The 14,861-nt window shown below is 45.9% G+C and overlaps 1 protein-coding gene across 3 annotated transcripts in view; it reads left to right on the forward strand.

Moving 5' to 3' along the window:
* The window catches only part of LOC144767615 (putative methyltransferase DDB_G0268948), a 460,480-nt gene that overhangs the window by 140,589 nt on the left and 305,030 nt on the right, over positions 1-14,861 (forward strand). For all 3 annotated transcript variants that reach the window (XM_078651018.1, XM_078651019.1, XM_078651017.1), the window contains one exon: positions 3,971-4,166. The gene's annotated coding sequence lies outside the window, so the exon portion shown is untranslated. The remainder of the gene's footprint in view (positions 1-3,970; positions 4,167-14,861) is intronic.

Genomic DNA, 14,861 nt, shown 5'->3' on the forward strand with positions numbered 1-14,861 from the left:
TGGGCCTACAACCATTCAGGCCGGCCACAATTTAGGATCAAAAAACAATACAGAATAAAAGAACACAAGTCAGCATCGCTAGCGCCGAAATCATAGCAAATCGAAAGAACAGGAGTTACATGTGTGCGTGGCCATTAAATATCAGGATATGAGAGGCTTCCATTTTATAGTATAGGAAGGAGGATCCGAGAACATACAGTCAAGCAAAGTCAATTTCGAAGCAAGTCATAAAATAGGGTATTCGTCGTCTATACCAATGTGAAAAGAGAGTTAACTGAAATTCGTGCGAATCAGAATATGTCAGTTTACAATAGCTACGCGCCAACCCTATGCCCCACCCATCAGGGTCAACAGATGTTATAAGACAAACGCAAGTGCATCTCGCCAAATTCCGACCCAAAAAGAACAAGACTGGACCCCCCACCCAAGCGAAATATGGAAAAGACAAAGAAGAAATACGAGAAGAAAGAGAAAAAGAAGGGCCATAGAAACAAAAAAGGAAGGAAAACAAATCCCATCCCCCACCCTGCATAGCAGCAGAAGGCTACGGCCCACCCCCCCCTATAGGCATGCCTGTCGCCCCAAGCACTAAAACCCCGTTACAAGAAAATGGAGGAGGACCCCTGCACCCGCCCCCTGTCCCCCCCCCCCCCCACCGCCTCCCAGAAGAGAGTGTAAGCTCCCCAAGAGGGGAGGTAGCCATCATTATGTGTCGGTTACACACCCCCACAATCACAATAGCGAGCCAAGTTCTGCGTCATCACCAAAGGCATCGAATCGGTAAAACAATCATGCGATGCTCATCCCTGGCCAGTCCGAGTAAAAGTAGACGAACACTCCGACCCAGCAGTTCCATAGGCAGGCAATCCCGGTGACCAAATTTGCTTCTCAGGAGCCAGCCAGGCGCTCAGCAAAGGCAGCTGTACAGTAGCAAATCCCCTTCGCCAATAGTCACTGTCCGATAGTGAAAGGGCCCGGCGATACTGTTTGATGGCGAGTACATATGTCGGAAATCCAGAAGGAAAGTCGGTCGCGCAAAGCAAGCCGGCAGGCTCACTGTAGTTGAAATACAGGATCTCACGCCCCAAGGAATCCACGGTGGCAAACAACTGAGCAGTAACAGGCGACCGACCCATCGCATTCCCATCAGCGCTCCTAGGTCCCATGTCAGGAACAATAGACGCCAGCGACTCATTGAGGGCCAACAACATACAGTTCAGGGAGGAGTGAAAGTCATTAACAGCCAAAAGGACATCTCTCAGTGTGTACTCCCTTTCTCCACTGTCAGCGGTGGCAACGTTCCTTGCCCCCGGGAACCCCCCAGGCAGGATAGTAAACATCGTAGCAGGCGTCCGGAGTCTCAGTATCACCCGGTAGAACGTGTTGGGGCCGGAGCGGAGTGAAGTAGGACCCTCATAAGTGCAGCTTCATCAGCCTCTCACCCGCCATGCCAAGGGGAGGATCCATAATCCAGCGCCTACCGCGACCGGCAGGCGATCTCACTGAGGGCCATAACACCCCGGGCAGCACAGCACAATATTCAGTGTGGGCGGCTGAAATAACATCTGGTCTCTGGAGCTCCGACGCAGAGAAAATCAGTCAGAAGCGTGCCATGTGATCCCAAGCACTAGCATCGCACTCCGCTGGCGTCCGTCAACAAAGCCACAAACAGCGACCTCCGCGGAGGTCAACCGGTCCTTTACACTGGCCGCATCCGCTGTTGATCAATTCCACCCCGGCCACGTCACAGCTCAAGGTCCGGGCTTACGACTGGCGCAGGCCGCTTTGTTCGCGGCGACGCTACGCAGCCATCCGAGGTGATCGCGAACCCGAGGTTGCACGGGAGGGCATCGTGCTACCTCCGCCGTGCGGGGGTATGGTGCAGACTCAGGATAAATTACAGGATGCTAGGGAGGGAGAGGGCGAGCGGTGGAGCCGGGCTTCTAAGCTGCCATTTTGGATGCCGTCTTGGCTCCTCCTCCGGGTTAACGTTTAAGTCTGGGTCTTCCGGTCACATGTCACAACATACAGTTGGCAGTGAAACAGGAACCCGACACGGAACGGACTGATCTCTACTATTGTGAGTAGCAACTTTCAGAGTATATGCGCGTTGTGTGATAAGGTCTATTCAGGACGTGTTTTTAATATGTGCCCCTGCGGTTTTTTTCGCTAATAGATTTACGCATGCTGTAAGCCATCCACTGCAGCAAGGCGCGAGGTTCCCTGGTGTCATAGGAATATTTTGAAGCATCATAAGGTAACAGTTTTTCTGACCATATGTACTGGGTGCCTGGGGATATTATGGTCTGTTGTTTTTAGTTAGACCTGATAGAAAGTCTACATTTAATCTTGGAGTCATGCACAAGAGTGCCATTGACTTCATGTAGTTTCATATGCTTATTTTTTGCAGAGCGTCTATGTACTCGAAGTCGCAGTTACAACTACTACTCACAGATGTGCCTCATTTTTAACGGACTTCCAAGTGGACAAATATATTGTGCTACGGAAGGAATTTAAACCTAACACGATCGAACAGCCGTTTTTAACGAGGGATTGGGGCTTGAATTCACCAGCTGTATTTAAAGCTGATTGGGCGTTTTTTTCTTTTTTCTGTATCCTTGTCCCCGCCCCTTATGCAGACATTTTAGACTTGGAAGCTTACTTGATCTTCTCTCGATTACTGATGACCACTGGCCCCGCCGGGTCGGAATTATAACCGGTGGAGCGGTGAGCCACATTAGCATTTTTTGATTCACACGTCCTGCGCCTATATATTTTTTGATAGTGGGCATTTTTTGTAAGACGTATCAGTCCCTATTTATATTCCTGACCTCCCTTTGTTCTCTATTTTCTTTATATTTTTCTGACAGACATTTACCGATTGTGCGACACGAACGAAAGGTATGTCATTTTTTAGGATGCTCTCCATTTGGGAAGCATGCGATAAATGTATCACTTTATTTTTTTAGGCTCGAGGCACGCGTTACGTTGCATGTAACACGGGTGTGTCCAGGGTGATTAATGTCCTCACTACTGGTTAGTGTTGGGAAGCTCTATATCGTAGATGCAACGTGCTTGTTTAGACATGTAGGATCGGTGTGAACTACTTGTGTTGCCTTAACCATCTTTTTGCCCAACTTGTTTCCACATGTAACACATTCACTGAGCACCATTGTTTTATGCTCTGATGCACTTGGTATTTTAGATGTTGTTGATGCTAGAAATGATTATGTTTGATTTATCAGATGTTCCATGGTATATTTTGTATCTTTTTCCAGCCCTGAGGAGTCGCGTTAACTCTGTGCCAAACGCGATGAAACACGTGTCGCCTGGCTTTTGGAACGATTACAAATCTGCAAATAATCTAAAGTTTAAGGAATCAACGATTACTGCTGTCTTTGCTTTCATACTTTTTCTTTCTTCATGTTTACAATGTGAATGTTTATGATTACTGTTCATGTGTGCATAGGCAATTCTTGCTATTGGGTAGAAAGTAAGATGTGCAGGAGAGATCAATAGATATTCTGAATGCATGTTCATTTAAGCTGATTCAGAAATGAAACATTGCGTCCTTGAGACATGCATGAGAAAGCTGAGGCCAGGGGCCTTATTTATGAAGGCTTTGCGCCGCCGGTGCGTCACTTTTAACATGGGAAAAAGTGACGCACCTGTGGCGCAAGGCTTTCATAAATAAGGCCCCAGGTTTTTGTGCACCTAGCAGTCTTGTTCATAAATTGCTCACATCCTGTGGCGCCTTAGCCATTGAGGAAGGGGAGGGGCTTGGAAAACAGGAAATAAGTCCATCTCCACCTTTGTGTGGAAACAGAGTATAACAGCTAATTTCCTAATGGGGATTTGTGTTTTATGAATCACTGGCACAAACCTAGACAAGCATCATTAATGTACTGCTGGGCCTCGGCCTTTAGGGTTGTTATGACTAATGATGCAAACATTATTGCCCTCACCACAGATCCTGTCTGTCCCAGCATCACGGCTTTCCTTCAGTCGGACTAAATTCACTTGCCTCGTTAAGTAAGTGAGTATTAAGGAGCTGGTTTTCATCACCCACCACTGCAGCAGCTGCTGGTCAAGAAGGAAGTCACGTACTGCAGCCCTGGATACACTTTCCTCCGTTGTTTCCTTCTTCAGAATTACCAAGGGTGCAGGTCTGTTCCTAACGAGAAAACTACGAGGACTGTATGGTTTATGTTGTATGTATTGCAGGTTTTTTAAAAAAAAGACAATAACAACATGTTGAAATTAGAAAAAGAACAATAAAGTAAAACAAGCATTGGAAAAAAAAAAGCTTTAGGGCAGCGGACATGAGGCTCCGATGAGATGATTCCCCTCTGCACATCAGCACAGAACGTCCATTGAGAAAACTCATACTAAGAAAAAATAATAATTTTACGCCTCAAAGAAATATCAAAACTGTATTTGCTCTCATGAACTTTCAAAATACGTAGCAGTATTTAGTAAACCGACTATATTCAAAATATGTTTTCCAATACATAGAAGTAGTACATTTACAGGAGAACGTCCACAAGAGGGATAGAAAGGAAGAGAGACAATCAGCTAGATTCATGAACGAAAAATCGGCTCGCAGACGGCTAGATTCTCAGAATCTGGCCCTTTGCGAGCGCAATTTTTGCATTTGGGATTCATCATCCCAAATGCAAAAATCGCTATTTGCGAAATCGCATATTTGCGAGGAATTGCATTTAAGGAATCTCTATTTGAGATTCCTTAAATGCAATTCATTAACCAATTTTAAATTGCGAATTCGCAATTTTTGGCCGCTATTTACCACGAAGTCTGACTTTGTGGTAAATAGCGGAAAAAAAGAAAAAAGCACTTTAGTGCATTTTTCTCAGTTGCATGTTACACACACACATGTCCTTTGGACATGTGTGTGCGCAACACCTGTGTAAATTTGCATTTCAGGGGTGCTAGAGGGTGTCTTTTGGACACCCCTGGCACCCTTGAAATCGCATCCTTATTTGCGATTAGCAAATTGCTAATCGCAAATAAGGAATAACTCCCCATTTATTCCTATGTAGGAATCGCTATATTTTGTGCCATTCCTACATGAATCCCGTTTTGCAAGTCCTTAATAGCGATTCCTTAATAATCGCTATTAAGGACTCGCAAAACGGGACTATAATGAATCTAGCTGAATGAGTCTTGCAGAGATGAGTTACAGTTCTTTTAGTGCCCCTGGATCTTTCTTTACATTGTGGCATTAATGAGACTAACAGATGCCATGGTTGCTTTTCTTTTAATTGTATTGTTCTTCATTTTATTAAGTACAAATATGATGACTGTTTGCTCAGGTGTAGGGTTTTAAGAACCTGTCTATCAAACAATACACACTGATGCAGGATTACAAGGTATAGCAATGATCTGCTTTAGAATTTGGTGGAATGGGTTACTCCATCACAAGCGTGAAGGATACCCTGTCTACTGCATTTTGAGTCCATTATATCCAATAGAACAGTGGTTGCTGGTGACATTTGAAAGTGGTGAGGCGTAAATACTACACTGTGGCGAACGAGCGTGCATAAACCACCTACGGGTGGTTCGAGGGGTTGTCCCCCCAGGAAAATTTTGAAAAAAGAGTGGGAAAATGGTGCATTTTCAAGCAAATTTGAGTAAGGTGGCTTGGCAAACACATCTCTGGGAGTAGCCAGTCAATGCTGGAAAATTCAGAGACTCCCTTGACTGCCGGGAGACACGCCTCTATAATAATAAACAAAACAATTGCCAGTACTGCTCACCTCAGCATGCATTATAGGCAGAGAATAGAACTTGTGTCCGAGAACTCACTGCGTAATAAGTGAATGACAGCTCAAAAAATGCCTTATGTTTGATTTTGGATTCCTGTGGTGAATGTATGCTCAAGAAAGCTTTGCCACGGCTTTAGTCGAGTCTGATATAAAAAAAACATGTCCCTCCTTAAAAGATTTATAGAAACCTGATGCTTTTACCTGGTGGGTATGCAGCTGCACAATTAGAGATGCATGTCAGCAGGGCCTAATAGCTTCAGAAACATGAACAGATTTACCCCAAAGTACATTAAAACATGTTCTGTGCAATTCCATCCAGCTGTGATTTCTGTGCAATATAAAATGGGAATGTCACTATTTTGACTGCCCCCCTTTTTTTTTATACCCATCGTTAGATCTGCATAAATGTTATCATATCAAACTCAAATTCAATAAGCATTTTTCTTGAAACGTTCCTGCAGATTCAATGGAGAGCTAGACTTAACATGTCATACAGAAATGTTATTGCCACTTCCATTATGTGTCCTTTTATTGCAAAGATATGGGTAACCGTATAATATGTTCCAATCTGATTTTGAGGAGTGCTGGTGACATTATAAACCACAAGGTGGAAAAAAGAGGGCATGATTCACAAAGGGCCTCTGTGGTCGGGGCAGAGATTCCGCCGTCATAGGGGAGTCGCCACTCTTGGGTGGAATCTACGCAATGTGAATACTCACTGTGCAGATTCTGCTCTGAGTGCGGAGACTCCCCCACAACTGTGGGGCCTCCACCATGCATGTATAAGCCCTTTGTGAATATGGTCCTGAGTCTTTTCTACATATCTTTAGACTCACCTACGAATCAAAATAGGATCATACTACATATGTTAACATGTATGTACTTTCAAGCTACATGTTTACTATGGGGTGGTTAACATAAAAATGCTATTTTCTTAAAACTACAGCTAACAATGTGCATGGAATGAAATGAAAATGTTAAAGTTACCTTCTATCAATACATAGTTAAAAATTCAATGAACAAAAATGAAGTCCAGAAGATGTATGTGGTTTTTTGCCTGCATACATGTTTGACTTGGTCCTCTCTTCAGGGTCACCCCAAACCTTTTGCATTTACCCTAATATTTTTGTTAATTCGATATCGTTGATCTTAGAACTCTTAATATGTTCAAATTGTCTATAATATGTTCTCATCAATCGGAGCTGAGGATACGTTATTAACTCAGATGGAGGTTTCATCCTCAAATTATATTGACATGATAGTAAATACTAATACTCTCAAGCCTTGTTTGTTCTCGTTAGCAGTTCCATCACCTAACAGGCATTTAACCCTCTTTCAGAAGACAGATTTCAGCCTATACTCAGCTAAATTAGATTTGGCTCCCGCCTTGATCCCTGCCTTCCTAAGATCTTCCAACTGACGACGGATGCTATTGCTAGACACATGGGCGACATCTTTAACAAGATGTTCAGTAAATGCTATTTTAAAACAAAATGGAAGATGGCCTCTATTCTTCTGCTTGTGAAAAAAATCCAACCTGGATAGCAGTGACCCAACCAAACTATAGGCCAAAGCCTTGGCTTCCCTTTCCTGTAAAACGATAAAGAAGGCTATCAATTCAGAGTTCACATCTTTCATTGATAACCATACTCTTTTAGATGCTACACAAAATGACTTTTTGAAGCCAACACAGCACTGAACTAGCCTTAAAAACTGCTTCTAAGGAAATAAGGCAAACATTGGATTCTGCTGAAAATGCTGCTTTAATCCTATTAGACCTCTTTGCAGCCTTCGACACAGTAAAATGATAATCAGAGGTAAGGCTCTCATGCTTCTAAAAATATTTTCCCTCAGATAGAGAACAGTTTGTTCAGCTTAATGGCTTCAAACCCCCACTTTTAATAAATTCCGGGGTCCCTCTACGCTCCTGCTTGAGTCTGAACCTTTTTAAATTGTATGTTACCCCCTTGGCCAATCTAATTAAATCCTTTAGACTTAAAGTAGTACATTATGATGATGACACTCAAATAGTAGCGTCTCTGGCCAGAAATCTGGGGTATACAGATTCTAGATATCTGACAGAGACATCTAGTCGCAGATTCCTTACCTTTTAACCTTAAGGCATCAGCAGTACCCCTGCGTGCTTGGTGGCATCAGTCGACTCCGCGTGACGTCGGCATCGTCATGTTCGTCGTCGTGACATCTGTGTCATTAATATAACCGCCACTCCGGCGCGCTGACATTAGTTCTTTTCTTTTCACGCCAGCCAGTGCTGTTCCATTCAAAAGAGCTACCCCAACAATATTTGACAGACTTTTTTCATCTTTATATTGACTCCTTTGGTGTGTAGGATGTCATCCAAGAATACCTCGGGGGTTTAAGCTGTGTAGCACCTGTCACCACGCCATGTCAGTCACAGACCCCCACTTAGTGTGTCTTTGGTGCCTTGAGCTTGCCCATGACTCAAAGTCGTGCTCAGACTGATGGGCCTTGGAGTCAATGGCTTTGAGGGAGCGGTCCCTAAAGCTGCTTGTGGACCATCGTTAGGCACCATGGAGCTCGCCTCATCAGTCTCGATCCCGGTCAGGGGGTCAGTCAAAATCGAGGAAATCAGTTAAGAGGCACGACAAAAAGCAGAAGTCGAAGCGTGCTTCAACTTCACCCTGCCCGTCTGGCAACACGGCGGAGAAACGTTGCCGTTTGAGGCCCTGCTCTGCAAAGCGGATGCGTTGGTTGTCACCAGGTTTCCCTCCCAAGAGTAACCCCTGCCCAGCTTAATGAGTTTTACGATGCAATGTGCGCAGTATTTGGATGGTCTGACAATGCTGGCATGCCTTTGGACCCGCAGGCTCAGCTAATGGAGGAGACCACTAGGTTCTGCACCTGCAGCTCTAGCACCGGCACCACGGCATCCGACTGGACCCAATCTTACTCTGGGCATAGTGTGCGTAGTGGGGCAACGTGGAGGTCCACAGAGTTGAAAACAAACTCCGTGGAACTCTCCTACGCCACCCGCCTCCACCCACAATTATAAAAAAGTAATTAAACATGATTTAAAAATAAATGCGCAGTTTTCACAAGGATTACCGATATGGCAAAGAAGAGAAGGAGGGCAGCCCAGGGACACCACATGCCAGGTAAGTGGTTTTTTATTTGCTTTTTTCTCAAGTTTAATTACTTCTTATAATTGGGGGTAGAGGCGAGGCTGGCCAACTTCGCTCTTCTTCGGAGTGTGCAGAGATTTGCCTTCTCCGCAGAATGCAGAGAAGATTAATCTCTCCGCATTCTGTGGGCAGAGCGGCGGTCTCTGCCCGAGGTTAACCTAATCCTTGGTCCGGACCGCCACTGGTCGCACCTCTACAGTGACTTTTCCCAGTGCCACATCCAGCTCCTAAGTCCTCGGCATCGCCGGCGACCACCAGTTGGGTGTCCTTTTGAGACCGGTGCTGACAGAGCCGTACAGCTCCATGTTTTTCAACTGTTATTTTTCTGTAGGGTTGGGGATGGATGAAAAGGATTGGGAGGGGAACTGGATCCCTTAGAAATCCAGGAGACACAAGACATTGACTAGTATGTGGAAGTGAGTGAAGCCATGCTGTCTCCACCTACCCTGGCTACAGAGGAGGGGGCATCCTTTGCCATGGCAGTGCATAGGACAGTGGAAGTCCTGGATCTGCAGCTTGCTACTGTGGCAGTCAGGACTAATGTCTTGATAGAGTCCTGCAGCCTGGGGTCTCCCGCTCAGAACCCTTGTTGCCTTTCATGAGACCTTGATGGACGTCCTCCTGGCTACCTGGGATCCTGCTAATTAGGACTCCTGTCTCTGTGCTTCTTCCCTAATTTGGACACGGTGAGTACTTAGGTACACTAGTACTTCGGTACACTAGCAACACTTATAACAGATACAAGTTTGCTTATATCTGAGGTCACTGCACTTAAAACTTATAAGTACCCCGAAAGGAAGGCCTTTCAATCCTGAAGGCAGGGTGCTCGCTTCTAAGTGTGAGGGTGCCCCTGCATGAGCAGGACAGCACTACAACCTTCGGAGTCTCTTCTCCCACAACAAGCTAGGGCTGCTGCTGACCAGAGACATGTTTCTTGAGACAAGCTGGAGCAGGGGAAGGCAGAACAATAGATATCCTGCTAGAGGGAGATGTGACCACCTCCAGACACAGTTTAGCGCATTTGGGCAGGGTGGTTGTGCTTTCCTGTTCCACTGAGACTTCTAAAGGGCACACTTGGTACCCTCCTTGCATACTCCAGTTCAAACCCGTTCGGGGAGCTTTTGGCTCCCACTCTGGTGTGAAACTTGTCAAAGGACATGGGAGTATCTTCCCCACTGTCCAGCCCCTCCTCTGGTGGGACCCCTGAATTGTCCCAACCCTTTCCTAAGGGCACCTAAGGGCTTACCTGAGGGTGGGTCCCTAGATTCGTCATGGGACAAGATTCTGATCACATACCACTTCAACTTCGATAGTCTGGGCACTCTGGACATTGCTGGACTTTTTGTTGGGAGGTGAGAGTGCAACTGGGAAGACTCCTGCTGCTCCTGGTGTCATTGTTCTTCAAGTCTGCTGCAACGTCTGTGCCTTTGCACCATACAGGTTCTTCACAGGGCCTGGGACATCCAAGACACAGAAGGAATCTCCCTTGGAGGGAAGGAGTCACGCCCCTGCATCTGCAGGCACCACAATGCAGCTGAAAGGTCTGATGATCCTGGGCACTCACAGACTCTAAAAGTCTCCCACAAGACCTCCACTGTCTTCATACTGAGTTGGAGGCCAGTATCCCTCATTGGAACCACTGGAACAGAACCCCTGTGCAACGAGTTGACTTGCCATTGCCAAGGCATGTTGACTCTCTCCTCCAGAGTTCTTCTAGCTCCAATAAGTTCATACTTCAAGCATCTCCTGCAGCCAAGATCTTCAGCTGCATTGCATCCTCTGTATCGTGGGCCTTCATCTTTTGGTGAGCTGCTCAGGTCCACTTGCAACTTTTGTGCTTCTAGCCCATGGGTCCTCTCACGGGTTTTCTTTGTCTCCAGTGGGTTCCCCTGCTTGCTTGGGGCCTGCTCTGACTTGTCTCCTTGTGGTGAGTCAGTTGGACCTAGCTGGTCCCGACATTGCACTTTCTTCATCGACTACGTTGTTTGCAACTGCCAAGGCTTGTTGCTGCCCCTGCAGGACAATGACCCCCTGGCTCTCGATATCCGATGTGGGACAGTTCGTAAATGGCTCCTGGTCTTCCAAAGCTTCGCCTGGTCCAACCGGCTGCAACTTCAAGGGCACCGTCAAACTCTCCTGCATCCCAGACTTCGGTGGGCATTTGTCTTCTGTGCCTCCTGGTCACTCCTAAGTGCCGAAAGCTCTGGTCTGTCCTCTCTGTTTGCAGGTTCCTCTCATCTTGAATACACCTTTGGTTTCCCTGGACTCCTTCGTCTTCTTCTCCAGCAGCACCTTTCCTGAAGTCCTCCATTGTGGTCTACGTCATTTTCTGACTTTACTTGACACCTATGAACCCAGATTCCCTGGTGTAGGTATCCTGGTACCTGGGGTATCCATGGGTGGGGTGACTCTCCAACCTTCCATCTTCCACTGGGTGTCTTTCTAAGGTTGTCTAAGACCACTAAAATCATCATAGGCGTTTTCTGAAGTAGTATAGGGCGCTACACTTACTTATATGTACACCATATGCCAAGCCAGCCTTTCACATCACCTAACTCCACAAAGCTTGGTGGTCCAAGGTTCCATTTCCTGTGGCACATCCCCTTCCGCACCCTAGGACAGAGAATCCAAGAGTCTAGAACATTTTGGAAAGATACATTTTTAATCCATCTGTCTTGCATTGAAGTCGCTGAACACAGGGGCTGCTATTTCCGAAGGGAGAGAGGCAGCAAAGTTCACCATTAGATGTGGCTTGGACACAACAGATTCTCTGGGCAGCGATAGCCAGAAACCGGTCCTAGGATGCTTGATTCCCGTCCAAGGAAGACATGGCTTGGCAGTTTGGGCTGGACTGTTCCCATGAGGGACAAGGTCAAGACTGATTTGCATATGGCCATGTCTGAACTGGGGTGGCTTGGTGAGCAAAATAACAATGGATTAAACCCAGATCTGTGTCTGGGGGGGATATGTTGCCATTGTGCAACATTCTGTCCTTCATCTTGTGTGTTTTGCTGTTCACCCTATGTGGGATGGGTATGCCCAGACGTGGGTCCCGTGCTCACTAAGCCACTGGAGTCAAGCTATCCTGGCTGAAGATGGCTGATAGCCAGAAACCGGTCCTAGGATGCCATTGTGCAACATTCCATCCATTCCGTCCATCATCATGTGTGTTTTGCTATTCCAAATAGGCTGGCACTTTGGTAGTCTTCCAGTTCTGGAGAATCTGAGAGTGCCACTAAAGAGGTAATTACTACGAATGTCTTTTTCCCTCTAGACTTTGACAGGTTTGGTCTCTGGCTGACAAAGCCAAAAAGTGCTAATGCTGCCATAGGTCCAATATTTTCTGTAGACCAGGGCTAAGTGGGCAAAGACTCTCTCTCAGAACTGTCCAAACACCGGGCATGTAAAAAATGTATGAAGCCAGTCTCCCTCTCCCTCTAGGTGACAGCGAAAGCATCTATTCTCCATTTTTGGATGCATCTTATGGAGCACTTTCGGGGTAAGGTACACCGTCCAGTGTGATAAAAATGATATTCCTTTGAAACTGGCCACTCTTAAAGCCTTGCTATCAAGTTTTAAGATGGGTTGCCCCTCAAGGTCTGAGAATGAGCATTGCATTTCCTGAGTGACCTTGTCTAAAAGTGTGCTAACCACAATGGACTCTCCTTGGGTCCGTAGAAAAAGTTGCCAATTTCCCACCCCCCTTAACCTTTTCCATGCTCAGGCACAGCGCTCCGGTGCTCGTCATGAGCCGTGGAACGCTCACACGCTGGGATAATTCCCCTGATGTGCTGAGCATTCCACTGGAAAGGGTGTGGTCATGACGAACTCAGCTCGTCATGAGCACACGAGCACTGTGACTCATGACGAGTTGAGCTCGTCATGAGCACTGGGGCGCTGTGCGCGCCCCCAGCAGGGGAATTTGCCCCGCAAGGAAGGGGTTAACTATTTCTATAACAAGAGCAGCCATGACCAGTGTGGGACCGATAATGGATGGAGAACAGTACTTGTTTAACAGATGTATGAACTGGAGACACCCATAAAAAAAAGCTTGCACCGGTCTTCACACCTAGCTTGGACCTCTTGCCAATAAATGCATCTCCCACCAACTATAAAATGACCCAGCTCTTTAAAACTGTTGGCTTTCCAAACCCTTAGATGACTTCTGGATTTGGAGACCCAGCCTCTTACATTCTGGAAGCTGCAAGTATTCATACCCTGCGGAATGAGCCTTCATGGAGTAGAATGCCTGAATTCTGGTGCGATAATCCTGCAATGTCTTGTATCTATTATTTGGAGAAATGTTGCTGTTTTCATGAAGACTGGGATCTGGGACCCGGCTTCCTGAACCATCTTTTCAAGAAAGAAATGATCTAATCTAAAACGCACTATTATGTCTAAAAAAGATGCTTCATAGTACATACGAGAATGGGGAAGTGTGAGCCCTCCCTGATTGATGTCAAGTTGAAGCACAGAAAGTTTTACCCTCAAAGCCTTCTGATTCCAAATAAACTGTTGAAATGTTGTTTCCTTAAAATACCCCATATTAATTTTAATGGGAATATAAAAAAAAAGAAAAACTTTTAAAGGAAAAATTGACATTTTTATTTGGGCAACAGGACAGATCAATGTGAGAGGAAGAAGTGACCATTTATAAAGTAGATTTTAGATTTTTTTCAGCATGGCCTCATAATTTGATTTATACATTTCCACATACTTATTGGGGTCGTATATACCTAAAAATCACATTGGATCAAGAGAAAGGGAGTGCCGTTTGAGATTGTTGGGGAGAAAATCACTAGAAGTATTGAGTATTAAAATTTCAGTCTTGCGATTGAGTTTTTACTGTCCAATTAATTCAAACTGCACAAATTCAATCAGTATTTATTCGATATTCTGCCTTTCAGGTCTAAGACGTAGGATAATATCTTCTGCAAATAGCTTTAAGTTCGACATTCCTGGCATTGGCATTTTTATTTCAGATTCTGATTGCCAGGGGTTCAATAAAAAAGTTACACAGCACGGGGGATAGGGGACAGCCTTGCCTAGATCCCTGATATACATTGACTTTCCCGGCCAGGTTAGAATTAGTAAAGATTCACCTATCTCAACGAATGGTTGTTGATGGCAGGTTTACCCCAAACAGTTGTCTCCCACTTCCAGACTGCGCCGAGCCTCCTGCATTCACTGGGGTTCACTATTAACATGCCAAAGTCACACCTGACCCCCTCTCAGACACTCCCTTTCATTGGAGCGGTTCAGGACATGGTGCAGTTTCGGGCCTATCCTCCCGAATGGCGAGTTCAGGATAATCAGGCCATGATACCGATGTTTAAGCCTCCTGGATTTTGGTGAGAATGGCTCTTCATCCTGCTACGGACCCTTGCACGGTGGTACATGCAGGTTCTGGAGTGGGACCTAAAGTTCCAATGGGCACAGCAATGAGGAAATCTCACCGACCTGGTTCAGATCTCAGAGGGCATTGCAAAAGACCTGGAGTGGAGGCTTACAGACCATGATTATTTCAAGGGCAGACCCCTCTCCCTTCCCCACCCAGATCTCATAGTAGTGTTGGATGCATCCCTTCTGGGATGGGGAGGATATCTGGGGGAGGTGGAGATCCGAGGACTCCACCTTTGGATCATAAGAAGCTCCTTATCAAACTGTTAGAGCATTTTGCGATCCGACTGGCACTGAAAACCTTATTGCCATTAATAAAGGGAAGGCTGGTACAGGTGTACAGGGACAACACTACCGCTATGTGGTACTACGACAAAAAGGGCACAGCTGAGTCTTTCTCAAGAGGCCCTGCATCTCTGGACTTGACTGGGACACCAGGGAATTTCCCTGGTGGTTCAAAACTGGCCGGTTCTTTGAATGCCAAGGCGGATGAGCTCAACCGAAGGTGCCT

Source organism: Lissotriton helveticus, chromosome 7 (assembly GCF_964261635.1).
Source record: "Lissotriton helveticus chromosome 7, aLisHel1.1, whole genome shotgun sequence".
NCBI lineage: Eukaryota > Metazoa > Chordata > Amphibia > Caudata > Salamandridae > Lissotriton > Lissotriton helveticus.